Consider the following 15,838-nt stretch of genomic DNA (forward strand, 5'->3'; position numbering starts at 1 on the left):
CTAGCTTCATAAAATGAGTTGTGAATTATTTTCCTTATTGATTTTCTGAGATTGTGTATTATTTTATTTCTTCTTATAATGTTTGATAGAACTTAGCAGTGAGCAAACGGGGCCTGAAGATTTCTTTGAAGGAAGGCTGTTTTGAATTGCAAATTCATTTTCTAATAAATAGAGAACTCAAATTTTCTAATTCTTCCTGTGTTAGTATAAATAAACAGTATATTACAAAGTTTTTTTATATCTCTTCTATTTTGTTAAAATTATTGCGTTAAGTAGTTTATAATATTCTCATATTATTATTTCTATGCCTTTTCACATACTGATATTGACTTTAGTATTTTCTATCTTTTCTTATCTCTCTATTCTGAAGTGCTATCAGTTTTATTAATCTTTTCAAAAACTAAATTTTAATTTTTGTTAGTTTTTTTCTATTTGTCTTCTCTTCCATTGATTTCTGCTCTTATATTTACAATTTCCTATCTTCTTACTTTGTGATTACTTTGTTTTTATTTTCTTAGTTTCCTTTTTTTGTGTGTGTGAGGAAGATCAGCCCTGAGCTAACATCCATGCTAATCCTCCTCGTTTTGCTGAGGAAGACCAGCTCTGAGCTAACATCTATTGCCAATCCTCCTTCTTTTTTTCTTCCCCAAAACCCCAGTAGATAGTTGTATGTCATAGCTGCACATCCTTCTAGTTGCTGTATGTGGGACGCAGCCTCAGCATGGCCGGAGAAGCGGTGCGTCGGTATGCACCCAGGATCAGAACCCGAGCCGCCAGTAGCGGAGCGCACGCACTTGACTGCTAAGCCTCGGGGCTGGCCCTATTTACTTAGTTTCTAAATGTGAAAACTTAGACTATTGATATACATTTCTTCTTTTGTACTCTAGCTGTTTAAAGACCTAGATTTTCCTCTAAACATTGCTTTGGCTTCATCTTCAAATTCTGATATGCTGTGTTGTTATTTTCAATCATGTTATAATATTTTCCAATTGTCTTTGTGTTTTCTTCTTTGCACCATGAATATGTATGAGTAGTGTATTGTTTAATTTCTAAATATTGGGAATTTTCAAATAACTTACTGAATTGATTTCTATGTTAATACTGTTACAGTAGAAAAACAAACTACGCATGATTTAAATCCTATGAAATTTACTGAGGCATTTTATGGCTCAATATATGGGCTGTACTGGCAATACTGGTTAACAGTTCATGTAAATCTGAAAAGAATATCAGTTAGGACTGGCTGAATTGCAGTTTTATTTAAATATTCAAAATTCGTACTAATTTTTTCTTCTTGCTCTGTCAGTTACTGAGAGTCTGGTGTTAATACATCCAGCTATGATTGTGGATTACCTATATTTCTCCCTTTAGTTCTGTCAATATTTGTTTTATGTTTTAAGACTTTTGTATCTATGTATCAAGTGGGATAGCATCCAGTTTTCTATTTTTATTAGATGTAAACAAACTTAAAAATTTATTGTTTTCTTAAGCAATTGATCTTTATAAAATGCCTCTAATAATACTCCTACTCTTGAAGTCTACTTTGTATTTTAGTATATTAATACACCTTTCTTAAGCTGTTTTCATTTTATCCCATTCCACTTTTTTTTTATTATCAAGCTCTCTCTGTTTCAGACTTTGTATTTAAATTGTGTTTTTGTAAATAATATATATTTGGATATAACATTCATGTCTAATGGAAAATTTCTATGACTTAAGTGGAAATTTTAATTTCTTTACATTTAATATAATTATTGACATGGTATAATTTAAGTCAATCATCTTTTCATTGGTTTTCTATATATTATATCTGTTCTTTTTTCCTCTTTTTCTCCTTTTATGTCTTCTTTGAGTGAATACAACCCATTCTTTAGTATTCTATTTTATCTAGGTATTTGTTTTTATCATTATTATTTATCCTGAGCTTTGTGTTTTGATGAGCTTCTTGGATATGTGTGTTATTATCTTTTATTAAATTTGACAAGTTTTTAGGCATTATTTCCTCAAATAAATATTCTGCTACATTTTCTATCTTCACTTCTTATAGGACTATAATTTTACATATGCTACACTGTTTGAATTGTCACCAATGTCTTCAGGATTCCTTTTACTGTAGGTCAGTCTCTATTAACCATTTTATCTCTTGAATTTTGGTTACATTTTCCTGCCTTTTATGAGTTTTGTAATTTTTTTATTGTATGTTGTACATTATGTGTAGAAGATCAGTATAGACTTAAGTAGGAAATCTGCCCCTACACAGAAAAGCCTACATAGTTACTTCTGTTTTTAGTCTGTGTGTATTGCAGGGGTAGGGAGTTGTGTTAATTTCTTCTACATTTGAACTGGATATGGGCTACATTGAAGCTTCATTTAAGTTCAATTTACTGCTGGTTTCAAATATTTTTTCAGATTAAGGCTTTCTCTTTAGTAAGGCTTAGCATCTGAGTACCAATTAGCTTTGTAGATGTCTATATATTTTACAACCCAGATAGCAGCTTTTTAATCTATAGGAGATGTTTCTCTGGTTTACAGCAAGCCTATGAGATTCTGTTTTCACTGTGGTGTTCACTTTGCTTTCCATGTTAACTTCCCACTTTCTCTATATCCATATTATCTCTCCACCCCACTGCCTTATGTCCAATATTCTGTGGGGTACCATAATACACTAACAAAAGACCATGCACCAAATGATGATGTTTCTGAGCTCTTTTTCCCTGCAGCAGGCCTGTCATTGCTGAAGTATACATATAACTCAGGAGGATTCCTGTGTATTCTTCACCTGCCTAGAGGCTTTAGTGTGTTGTTAATTCGTACCTAGTAAAGGCCTCATGGGATAGGAGTAGCCCCATGACTGAGGGATATAGGAATTATGCTCTTTTACACTAATCCACAGTTGGAGATTAAAATTAATTTACAATCCAACTGTTTTCTTCTTATTCTCTTCTATGGCAGTTTATTTCTTCATTATGGCCTTAGATCTGAAAGCAATCATGGGTCTCTTCTTTCTTAGGAAGGAGCTTATCTGGTATTGCCCCTTTGTTACATGGAAACAATCATTTCTTAAACCTCTCTATATCCTAACAATATGGGGAAGTGCCTTAATTTCATATGCAAGAAACGCTTTTGTGCCAGAAAAATATATACAAAAATTATCCAGCTACATAATATGCTCAATGTATTATTAAACATTTTTCTAAATATTGTCAATGACTCTTTCATATATATATTATCTTCTGCACATGTTGCTATAGCAAAAGACTGAAATGAGCTTTACAGTAGCAGGACAAAGGACATTATTCAAAATATTCTTATATCAGTGACTCTGATCCTTCAGTAAGGTGGAATGATACAGGAGATTCTTTTCTGTCCCACTGCTTATAAACTTATCTTTATATTTGTGTGTGTGTGTATATATACATATATATATATATATATATTCTGATGTTTCCATGGAAAGAGAATAACCTCCTGTGAACGTATGGGGGCATGGACCACTTAGAAACTCTTTGGCCTGCAATTCTAAGTTCTAGATTCTAGTCTCTGTCACAAAGCGGTGAAAAAGAATCTTGGAATATTTTACCCATATATGCATATGTCTCATACTCTATACTTGGCTCTTTTTTAACTTCTGCAGGGCACTTGTCACCACTTCCTTTGTTTATGATGGTTATGCATTTCTTCAAACTTTTGCAAAAAAAGCAGTATACACACTTTTCCTCTTGCTGCTTTCTTAGGATAAGTATTTGGATGGAGCAGATATTTTATCTAATTTTATGTGACTGATTGTAAGAAAAATATATTGTATGCACATATTTCATGGGCGATAAGGTTAGTCATAAAATACAGGCTACATCATACCCTTGGAAATTACAGGAAACATATGATAAGTTCTATATCTAAATATTCAAAACTATTCCGTTGTCATTTTTGTTTTGCATAGAAAATTTGGGGTATAGGGGGATTTCACAGAATGGAACTAAAATAAAAGGCTCATGAAACACTAAATTGGGTTGTGTCAGTGCTGATTGAACAATTAGAGTAACCAGACTCATTGCTCAATTATTAGAAGTTATTTTTAGAAAAAAGAAGGAGAGACAGAGAAATAATGAACCACTTTTATTTAAAATGTGAGAGCGCTCATGAAAAATACATAAATTATGGCCATAGAATAACCTATTCTTCAGTAGAATTTTATTATAAATACTCCTACATTACCATATAGGCTATTAAAAAGTCCAAGGCTGTTAAAAAATTAATTATTTGTTTGCTGAACTCACATAAAATAGGATAAGGGTAATTAAACAAATATTTAAGTGTAAACTTTACTCCATTGTTAAATTCCATTATAATTTAGTTTTTTTCCCTTTAAATTTTAGTAGGATATAACATCTAATGAATTTATATAATAAAAACAAGTTCTCAGTGTCATCGAATGCATATGCCATACATATTCATCTTGTGTCCCCGTATGTTTGACCATGAATTACTAACAACCTCAGCACTCTTAGCAATAAGACAAAAAGTGACAGAAAAGAATGAAGTCTTAAAGGGGGTGATCAGATGCCTTTGAGAAACAGACACTTAAGAGCTTGAAGAAGCTTTAAATGAATGAAGCCTATAAGAAAACTGTCAGTGACAGAAGGCAGACTATTAGATAATGAAAGGTTAGGTTGCTCAGGAAAGAGAATTGGTGAGACTGCAGGTGACATTCATTCCTGAAAGTCAATAATGTCCTTGAAGACACATTGTGCCTGTTTTACCTGTGGAGATCAGGATGCCTGGCCACGACCATTCTAGAAATTCATCATTATTGCTAGGGCACCAATCTCAGGGTAGCACTGATGTGGAAAATTCAAGCACAAATAAAAAACTCTGGCATGTTCTAGTGCTAGATTCCTAGAAAATCTCAAGATTGCTTCTCATCCAGTACATAAGTGAATTATAATAATTTATTGGGTCTGTACTATGTGCAAAACTTCTGTGAGAGGCAGATGGTCATATTTCAAGGTGCCTTCCCCACAATTTAGCTTTTGACAATGATATAGGATAGACGGAGCTGTGGTTCTAATTCGGCACAGACATAATAGATTTTTGAGTTCTAAACTAACTTCCAGAATGCAAACATCTTAATAAGGCAGAAATACACAAATTATCTTACCTAAAAACAATTGGGTTTTAAACTGTAGTTATACCTCTTTGTGCTGTTGTAAAAAATGATTTTATTGGGGGATATTATATCATAAATTCTTCTTTAAATATTTGTGGTTGTTAAAATATTAGAGAACAAAACTCATTTATATAAGAAAAGACTTCTAATTAACCAGGGCTCTTAAAAACCCATGATACTGTTGGTAAAGAAACAACATTGGGCAAATACTTCTTAAGAAACAACTTTCAATAACTTCATTAATTACAGCCCTGCTGAAACCCAATGTCATCTCTAGAGCACTTACTTGGGGAAATATTTCTTAAAAGTGTTCCCATTCTAAAACCATGAAGTATGTACAAATCACAGCTACTTGTTAGATTCAAAATATCTTTCCTGGGAGTGGGGAGGAAGAAAGAAAACAACAGCAAAGGGACAAAGGGAATCTTTGGAGGTGACAGATATGTTTATTACCTCGATTGTGGTGATGTAACATGTATGTATACATATTTCCCAAAACTCCAAATTCTATACATTAATTACGTGCAGTTTTTTGTATACCAATTATACTTTGATAAAGATCGGGTGGGACACTTTACTGGGGTAGCTATACCTTTTTCAAAAATAACGCATTGTGGGGCTGGCCTGGTGGCATAGTGGTTAAGCTCGGCACTCTGCTTAGGCAGCCTGGGGTTCACAGGTTTGGATCCTGGGTGTGGACTGGTGCACCGCTTGTCAAGCCATGCTGTGGTAGGTCCCATATAAAGTAGGGGAAGATGGGCACAGATGTTAGCCCAGGACCAATCTTCCTCACAAAAAAATAAATAAATAATGCATCACTTTTTTAAATTTAAACATTCACATATGTCACAAACAGATAGTAATTCAAGCAGTAAAGTTTATTTGAAAAAATAAATTTTAAAAATCTAATTACATTTGCTAATGACTATATTCTGTTTATACGCAATCTGTGATCACATAATTTATTTAAGAATTAATATAGGACTATAAAGGTTTCTAAAATTTTATTTGAGAAAAGCACATTGAATCTTAAAGTAAGGAAGCAAATTAGTAATTACTATAACATAAAGATAGAGCCACGTATTCTAAATTGTAGCAGCTACCACCTTGAAATATATTATGAAATCTTTGGTATTGTATCTGACCTTTAACTGTGCGATTTGTCTTTTAAATATGTTTAACTATATTATCTTACCTACATTACCATTGTTCAAATTATGGTTTGAAGTTGATGGCATCACTTAATAAAACATGACTGTGACATTTGCTTGATGTTTTAAATATTATATTTATTTTATCTTGACAGTAAACATGACGTTGCTGGATCAAAGGCAGACCAATTATTTACTGCATAAGATCTTAATGACAGTTCCTCACGCCCCAATTTCCCCACAGGAGGACACAATGAGATTCAAATGTCACCTGTACATGCAAAACGCAGGTTTGCCTCACAGTAGAGAAACTCTGAAATTATGAATCTCAAAGCTTATAGAGTGGCTGGCACAACTTCCTCTTCCCCTCAGGAGAAGGAGAAAGACCTTATCTTTCTCAGATAAACAAATCCGTTCTGTGGATAAGAGGAGAAGATCTCTAAATTCATTACCATTTACCATGGAAACCTGTGGCTCCAGGGAAGATAAAACTGTAAATCACTACAAAGAAATACGTAATCTCTAACTACCAAGTTACTTACTCATCCCTTACTCCTGTTTGCCAGTAATTTTTGCTCAGAAGTCAGACCATGAAGAAATATAAAAATACTCATGTAAGGTTGCTTCCTGACACAACTTTTATGCATTTGAGAATAACTCTGTCCTAAATTATCCATCCAAAATAAACAACTAGAAAAATCGACACAATATAGAGAACATCAGTTTTTGACATTGTGCAACAGGCAGCAGGTAGAGAAAAAAACAAATCAGATGACTCCTACCATCAGCTAGGCCTTCTGGTTGTACGTAATATATGGACTGCAGCTCAGGAAGGGAAAAAGCCAAACAGGGACCGGCAATCTCCTTCAGTTGATGAAACAGACATCAGAGTTGCAAAGGCTAAGGCAACCATACTCTGTGGAGTAGAATTCCTTAGATGAGGCAATTCTCAGGAAGGAATTCCAGAAATATGAACAAGAATCTCTTTGGAGTTTTTAGCTGACCACCTATTTGAGCATGCACAGGATGAAGCACTATAGGCCTAGAAAGAACATCTTTCAAGAAAGAACAATAACTGGGGAGCTTCAAGTGAAAAAATTCCAAGAGGTCACACAAAGACAGTCAGTATTGAAAGACCATTTTAAATATACAGAGCATTTATCAGAGATCCCCAAAAGGCTATACTTAAGAATTGTGGTTAATTAGCTTTAGAGTAAAAGCTGCTCTAAATCTATTCTAAGAGAGCTTACAAATATGCATTTAAGGGTTCAAACTGATTTTCAAGCAATTTATCTATCACAATAAATTTCAATTTTCTTTAAAAGAATACAGCAAAATCCAACAGCCAACAGTGTACAACTCCCAACATCTGATACTCAAAACAAATAACCAAGCAGAAGAATATGACACACAAACAGGAGAAAAAAGTTAATAGAAAGAGAAATAGAAATGATAAAGAAATCAGCAGACAAGTATGTTAAAACAGCCATTATATATGTGCTACATATACTCATATATATTTTCTCAGTATGTAAAATAAAACATAAAGATAATAATGAGAGAAAAGGATATAAAAAAGAACCGCATATAACTTCTGGAAGTAAAAAGTAGACCTGAAATTTAAGAGCACTTTAGGCACTATTGAAGAAAAGAGTTATTAAATAGAAAACATAAAAAAGAGAAAATATCCAAAATAAAGCACAAGAGAAAGAAAGAGAAAAACAAAAGGCTAAAAAATTAACCAGACCCTCTTTGATACGTGGGACAATATCAAGCAATCAAACATACACATTTTACCTGAGTACTAGAAAGAGAAGGGGGTTCGATAAATAGTGAAGTAAAAATCACTTCTTCCAAATTTGATGAAAATTCTAAATGACCGCAGCCAAGAATCTCAATAAACCTAGAGCAAAATAAATACATAGAATACCACACCAAAGCATACAAAATCAAATTACTGGAAGCCAATAATAAAAAGAAAATCTTAAAATAGCCAGAGGTAAAAGACACATTATGTACAGAGAAACAAATATAAGAATGAAAAACATCCTTCTTATTTGAAATGATATTGACTAAAAGAGAATGCCATGATACTTTTACAGTGGCTAAAGGAAACAACTGTCAACTTATAACTTTGTACTCAGACAAAATATCTTTCAAACATATAAGCAGTAAAAATTTTCAAACAAATAAATCTGAGAGGATTATAGTCATTCCTCAGTATCTGCAGGGGATTGGTTTCAGGACCCCTGAGGATACCAAAAACCACGATGCTCAAATCTCTTATATAAAATAGTGTAGTATTTGCATATAACCTGTGCACATCCTCCTGTATACGTTAAATCATCTCTAGATTACTTATCTACCTAATACAATGTAAATGCTATGTAAATAGTTGTTACACTGTATAGTTTAGAGAATAATGACAAGAAAAAATGTCTGTACGTGTTCAATATATAGATGCAACCATCATGGGCCTTTCCATCAGTTGGTTGAAAATCTGCGGATGCAGAACCCGCAGATTCTGAGGGCCAACTGTATATTGCCACCACACCTGTATTAGCACAAATTATAACTAATCATGGTGGTGGATCACTTCCCACTATGATTATGGAGATGACAATTATGTCCATTCTACTCAACATTGTACCAGAAGTTCCAGCCAGGACAAGGAAGCAAGAAAAAGAAGTTAAAGACCAAGAGACTGAAAAGAAAGAAACAGAATTGTCTTCATTTGCAAATAGCAGAATTATTTACATTAAAAAATCCAATAAACAACAAAAACAGTACTAGAACTAATAAGTAAGTTTAGTTCCTCGCAGAATACAAGATCAATAATCCATATCAATTCTATTTCTATATTTCAGCAGCAAAGGATTGAAAATCAATTTTTTTAATTTCAGTAACATTGGTTTATAACATTATATGAAGTTCAGGTGTACATCATTATATTTCGATTTCTGTATAGATGACATCATGTTCACCACCCAAAGACTAGTTACAATCCATCACCACACACATGTGCCTAATCATCCCTATTGCCCTCCTCCCTCCCCCCTTCCACTCTGGTAGCCATCAATCCAATCTCTGTCTCTATGTGATTTTTTCTTCTTGTTTTTATCTTCTACTTATGAATGAGATCATATGGTATTTTACTTTCTCCCTCTGAATTATTTCACTTAGCATAATGCCCTCAGTGCCCATCCATGTTGTCACAAATGCTGATTTAATCCTTTTTTATGGCTGACTAGTATTCTATTGTGTGTATATACCACAGCTTCTTTATCCATTCGTCCCTTGATGGGCACCCAGGTTGCTTTCAAGTCTTGGCTATTGTGAATAACGTTGCAATGAACACAGGGGTGCATGTACTTTTACACATTTGTGTTTTCATGTTCTTTGGATAAATACCCAGCAGTGGAATAGCTGGATTGTATGGTAGTTCTATTCTTAATTTTTTGATGAATCTCCATACTGTTTACCATAGTGGCTGCACCAGTTTGCACTCCCACGAGCAGTGTATGAGAGTTCCCTTCTCTCCACATCCTCTCCAACACTTGTTGTTTCCTGTCTTGTTAATTATAGCCATTCTGACGGGAGTGAGGTGATATCTCTTGGTAGTTTTGATTTGCATTTCCCTGATAGTGATGTTGCACATCTTTTCGTGTGCCTGTTGGCCATCTGTATATCCTCTTTGGAGAAATGACTGTTCATATCTTTTGCCCATTTTTTAATTTGGTTGTTAGTTTTTTTTCTTGTTGAGATGTATGAGTTCTCTACATATTTTGAATATTAACCTCTTATCAGGTATATGGTTTGCAAATATCTTCTCCCAGTTGTTAGGCTGTCTTTTCGTTTTGTTGATGGTTTCATTTGCTGTGCAAAAGCTTTTTAGTTTGATGTAGTCCCATTTGTTTATTTTTTCTATTGTTTCCCTTGCCCCATCAGACATGGTACTTGAAAATATATTGCTAAGACTGATGTCGAAAAGCACACTGCCTATGTTTTCTTCTATAAGTTTCATGGTTTCAGGTCTTACACTCAAGGCTTTAATCCATTTTGAGTTCGTTTTTGTGTATGGTGTAAGATAATGGTCTGCTTTCATTTTTTTGCATGTGACTGTCCAGTTTTCCAAACACCATTTATTGAAAAGACTTGCCTTTCTCCATTGTATGTTCTTGGCTCCCTTGACAAAAATTAGCTGTCCATAGATGTGTGGGTTTATTTCTCGATTCTGTTCCGTTGATCTGTGTGTCTGTTTTTTCTGACAATACCATGCTGTTGTGGTTACTATAGCTTTGTAGTACATTTTGAAATCAGGGAGTGTGATACCTCCAACTTTGTTCTTTTTTCTCAGGATTCCTTTGGCTATTGGGGGTCTTTTGTTGTTCCATATACATTTTAGGATTCCTTCTTCTATTCCTGTGGAAAATGTTGGAACTTTGATAGTGATTGCATTGAATCTATAGATTGCTTTAGGAAGCATGGGCATTTTAACTATGTTAATTCTTCCAATCCAAGAGCACAGAATATCTTTCCATTTCTTTGTCTCTTCTCCAATTTCTTTCAACAACGTTTTATAGTTTTCAGTGTACATATCTTTCACCTCTTTGGTTAAGGTTATTCCTAGATATTTTATTCTTTTGGTTGCAATTGTAAGTGGGATTGTATTCTTAATTTCTCTTTCTGCTGCATCATTGTTAGTATATAGAAATGCAACTGATTTTTGTATGTTGATTTTATATCCTGCAACTTTACCATATTCATTTATTATTTCTAAAAGTTTTTTGGTAGAGTCTTTAGAGTTTTCTATATATAAAATCATGTCATCTACAAATGGTGATAGTTTCACTTCTTCCTTTCCAATTTGGATCCCGTTTATTTCTTTTTCTAGCCTGATTGCTCTGGCTAGGACTTCCAATACTATGTTAAATAAGAGGGGTGAAAGGAGACATTCTTGTCTAGTTCCTTTCAGCTTTTCACCACTGAGAATGATATTAGCTGTGGGTCTGTCACATATGGCCTTTATTATGTTGAGGTACTTTCCTTCTATACCCATTTTATTCAGAGTTTTTATCATAAAAGGATGCTGTATCTTGTCAAATGCTTTCTCTGTATCTATTGAGATGACCATGTGATTTTTATTCTTCATTTTTTTAATGTGGTTTATCACATTGATTGATTTGTGCATGCTGACCCACCCCTACATCCCTGGAATAAATCCTACTTGATCATGGTGTATGAACTTTTTAATGTATTGTAGTATTCGATTTGCTAATATTTTGTTGAGGATTTTTGCATCAATGTTCATCAGTGATATTGGCCTGTAATTTTGTGTGTGTGTTGTCCTTTCTGGTTTTGGTATTAGAGTAATGTTGGCTTGGCTTTGTAGAATGCATCAGGAAGCTTCCCCTCCTCTTAGTTTTTTGGAAGAGTTTGAGGAGGATAGGTATTAAGTCTTCTTGCATGTTTGGTAGAATTCACCAAGGAAGCCATCTGGTCCTGGACTTTTATTTTTGGGGAGGTTTTTGATTACCGTTTCGATCTCCTTAGTGGTGATTGGTCTATTCAAATTCTCTATTTCTTCTTGATTAAGTTTTGGAAGGTTGTGGGTTTCTAAGAATTTATCCATTTCTTCTAGATTATCCAATTTTTTGGTGGATAGCTTTTCATAGTACTGTCTTATAATCTTTTGTATATCTGAGGTGTCTTGTAATTTCTCCTCTTTCATTTCTGATTTTACTTATTTGAGCCCTCTCTCTTTTTTTCTTGGTGAGTCTGGCTAAAGGTTTGTCAATGTTGTTTACCTTTTCAAAGAACCAGCTCTTGGTTTCACTGATTTTTTCTATTTTTTTTTAGTGTCTATTTCATTTATTTCAGCTCTGATTTTTATTACTTCTTTCCTTCTACTGTGTTTGGGGTTTGTTTGTTCTTCTTTTTCCAGTTCCTTTAGGTGCATTGTTAGATTTTTTATTTGAGATTTTTCTTATTTGTTGAGGTAGGCCTGTATTGCTGTAAACTTCCCTCTTAGAATGGTTTTTGCTGTATCTCATAAATTTTGGTATGTCTTATTTTCATTTTTATTTGTCTCCATGCATTTTTTGATTTCTTCATTGACCCAATAGTTGTTCAGTAGCATTTTGTTTAATCTCCATGTACTTGTGGCTTTTCTGATTTTCTTCCCATAGTTGATTTCTAGTTTCATACCGTTGTGGTCAGAAAAGATGCTTGGTGTTATTTCAATCTTCTTAAATTTATGGAGACTTGTTTTGTGGCCTAATATGTGATCAGTCCTGGAGAATTTTCCATGTGCATGTGAAAAGAATGTGTATTCTGCAGTTTTTGGATGGAATTCTGTGTATATATCTACTAAGTCCATCTGTTCTAGTGTGTCATTTAATGGCCAGTCTTTCCTTATTGATCTCCTGCTTAGGTGATCTATCCATTGGTGTAAGTGGAGTGTTAAAGTCCCCTACTCTTATTGTGTTATTGTCTATTTCTCCTTTTATGTCTGTTAATAATTGCTTTATATACTTAGGTGCTCCTATGTTGGGTGCATAAATATTTACAAATGTTATATCCTCTTATTGGATTGTTCCCTTTATCATTATGTAGTGCCCTTCTTTGTCTCTTTTTACAGTTTTTCTTTTAAAGTCTATTTTGTCTGATATGTGTACTGCTACCCCAGCTTTCTTTTCATTGCCATTTGCATGGAGTATCTTTTTCCATCTCTTCACCTGCCATTTGTGAATGTCTTTAGGTCTGAAGTGTGTCTCTTGTATGCAACATATATATGGATCTTGTTTTTTTATCCAGTCAGCCACTCTATGGCTTTTGATTGGAGCATTTAGTCAATTGACATTTAAAGTAGCTATTGATAAGTATGTACTTACTGCCATTTTGTTATTATTTTTCTAGGTGTTTTAGTAGTTCTTTTCTGTTTTTCTTCTCTTGCTCTCTTCCCTTGTGGTTTGATCGCTTTTTTTTTTTTTTTCTTTATTTTCTTTGTGAGGAAGCTCAGCCCTGAGCTAACATCTGCCAATCCTCCTCTTTTTTTGCTGAGGAAGACTGGCCCTGAGCTAACATCCATGTTGATCTTCCTCCACTTTATGTGGGACACCGCCACAGCATGGCCTGACAAGTGGTGCGTTGGTGCATGCCCGGGATCCGAACCCAGGCCTCCAGCAGCAGAGCACACACACTTAACCACTACGCCATGGGGCTGGCCCCTGATGGCTTTCTTTAGTATTATGTTTGGGTTCCTTTCTCTTGTTTTTTTGTGTATTTATTATAGATTTCTGGTTTGTGACTACCATGAGGTTCATATATAATAACCTATGTATATAGCAGTCTATATTAAGTTGATGATCTCTTCAGTTTGACCTCCTTCCAAAAGCTCTACTCTTTTACTCCTCTTCTCCTACATTTTAAGTTTTGATATCATATCTAACCTCTTTTTCTGTGTGTGTGTATCCATTACCCTCTTATGGTGGAAATAGGCAATTTTAGTTCTCTCGTCTTTTGACCTCATATTATCTTCATAGGTAGTTGATCTGCTACCTTTATTGTATTTTTGCCTTTACCAGTGATTTTATTGTCTTTTTTTTTTTTGAGAATTTTCTTATTCCTATTTGTGGTTTTTCTTTCCCTCTTAAATAAGTCCCCTTAGCATTTTTATAAGACTGGTTTCTTGGTAATGAATTCCTTTAATTTTTTCTTGTTTGGGAAACACTTAATCTCTCCTTCCAGTCTGAATGATAACCCTGCTGGATAGAGTATTCTTGGCTGTTGGTATTTCCTTTCAGCACTTAAAATTTATCGTGCCACTCCCTTCTAGTTTGTAAAGTTTCTGCTGAGAAGTCAGCTGATAGCCTTATGGGGTGTCCTTTGTATGTAACTTGTTGCCTTTCTCTTGTGGTTTTTAGGATTCTCTCTTTATCTTTAATTCTGGACATTTGAATTATGATGCATCTTGCTGTGGGCCTCTTTGGGTTTATCTTTTTTGGTACTGTCTGTGCTTCCTGTACCTGGGTGTCTGTTTCCTTCCTTAGGTTAGGAAAGTTTTCAGCTATTATTTCTTCAAATAGCTTGTATCTCCTTTGTCTCTCTCTTCTCCTTCTGGGACACCTATAACACAGATATTAGTGCACTTGATGTTGTCCCAGAGGTCCCTTAAACCATCCTCACTCTTTTTTCTTTTATCTGTTCAGCTTGGGTGATTTCCTCTAGTCTTTCGTCCAGCTCACTGATCTGTTCTTCTGTATCTTCTACTCTGCTATTGAGCCCCACTAGTGAATTTTTCATTTCCAGTATTGTATTCATTTCTGATTGGTTCTTTTTTAAATTTTCTATTTCTTTGTTGAGGTTCTCACGGAGTTCATTCATTCTTCTCCCAAGATCCGTGAGCATCCTTATGACTTTTTGTTTGAATTCTTTGTCAAGTAGATTGCTCATTTCTGTTTCATTTAGTTCTTTTTCTGAGATTTTGTTCTGTTCCCTTGCTTGGAATATATTCCCCTGCTTCCTCATTTTGCCTCTTTCTCTGTGCTTATATCTACGTATTAGGTAGTTCAGCTGTGTCTCCTGATCTTGGAGAGGTGGCTTTACGTAAGAGACGCCTTATGAGGCCCAGCAGTGTGCTTCCCTCTCGTCACCAGTTCCAAATGTTCCAGGAGGGACCCCTGTGTGGGCTACATATGTCCTTCTGTTGTGGCAGGGTTACTCTTGCTGCAGGTGACCAGGGATGCTGGGCTGTTCCCCTGGTCAGCTAGTTGTAATGCTCAGCTGCATGTGGCTTCAATGGACCCTTCAGTCACTTTATCAGGTTTGGGGAGCCCCAGCACAGTTGGGAGCAAGGTCTAATAGCACATTCCTGTTGTAATTTTTCTGTTAAGTGAGTAGACCTCAGTGTGGCTGGTTGCTAGGCTCAGGGGCTTACAATTGCTTTAGGCCTCTGGCCTATAAGGCTTTTGTCAGCTCTCTCCAGATTGCAGAGGTGGGCATCAGGAATGGGACCACCCAATTGTTTTAGGCTTTGGAAGGTGAGGTGTTTGAGAAGCTCCTCCATGTGGCTGCTTGAGAAGCACTAGTCTTCTGCAGCTGACAAGCCCCACTGCCCACAGGGCCACACACACTGTGAACATAGTCCTGTGCCATGTGCGTGCCCTGCCCCCTGCCAGTGGACCCAGTTGCCCCACTGCAGAGGCCCCACACGCTCTTCTAACACCTCACACACTCCACACACTCCTCACACACTCCCTGCCCTGCAGAGGTGGACTTGCTCACCTGGCTGAAGATGATCCAGGCACTCAGCCTATGCAGGCCCATAAGTTACCCAAGGGCTTGCTGTTGGGTGGGTCCAGTCCCTAGGGTGGGCTGCCTGCCCTGGCTGAGATGGATTAAATAGGTGCTCTAGTGGATGGAGCAGACCCTGAGCTAACACCCCAGGAGAAGAACTCCAATGGCGTCTGCCAGCATCTGTGTCAGCAGGCAGGTACTAGGTCACAATAACGGCTGCTGT

This window comes from Diceros bicornis, chromosome 27 (genome assembly GCF_020826845.1).
Source record: "Diceros bicornis minor isolate mBicDic1 chromosome 27, mDicBic1.mat.cur, whole genome shotgun sequence".
Taxonomy (NCBI): Eukaryota; Metazoa; Chordata; class Mammalia; order Perissodactyla; family Rhinocerotidae; genus Diceros; species Diceros bicornis.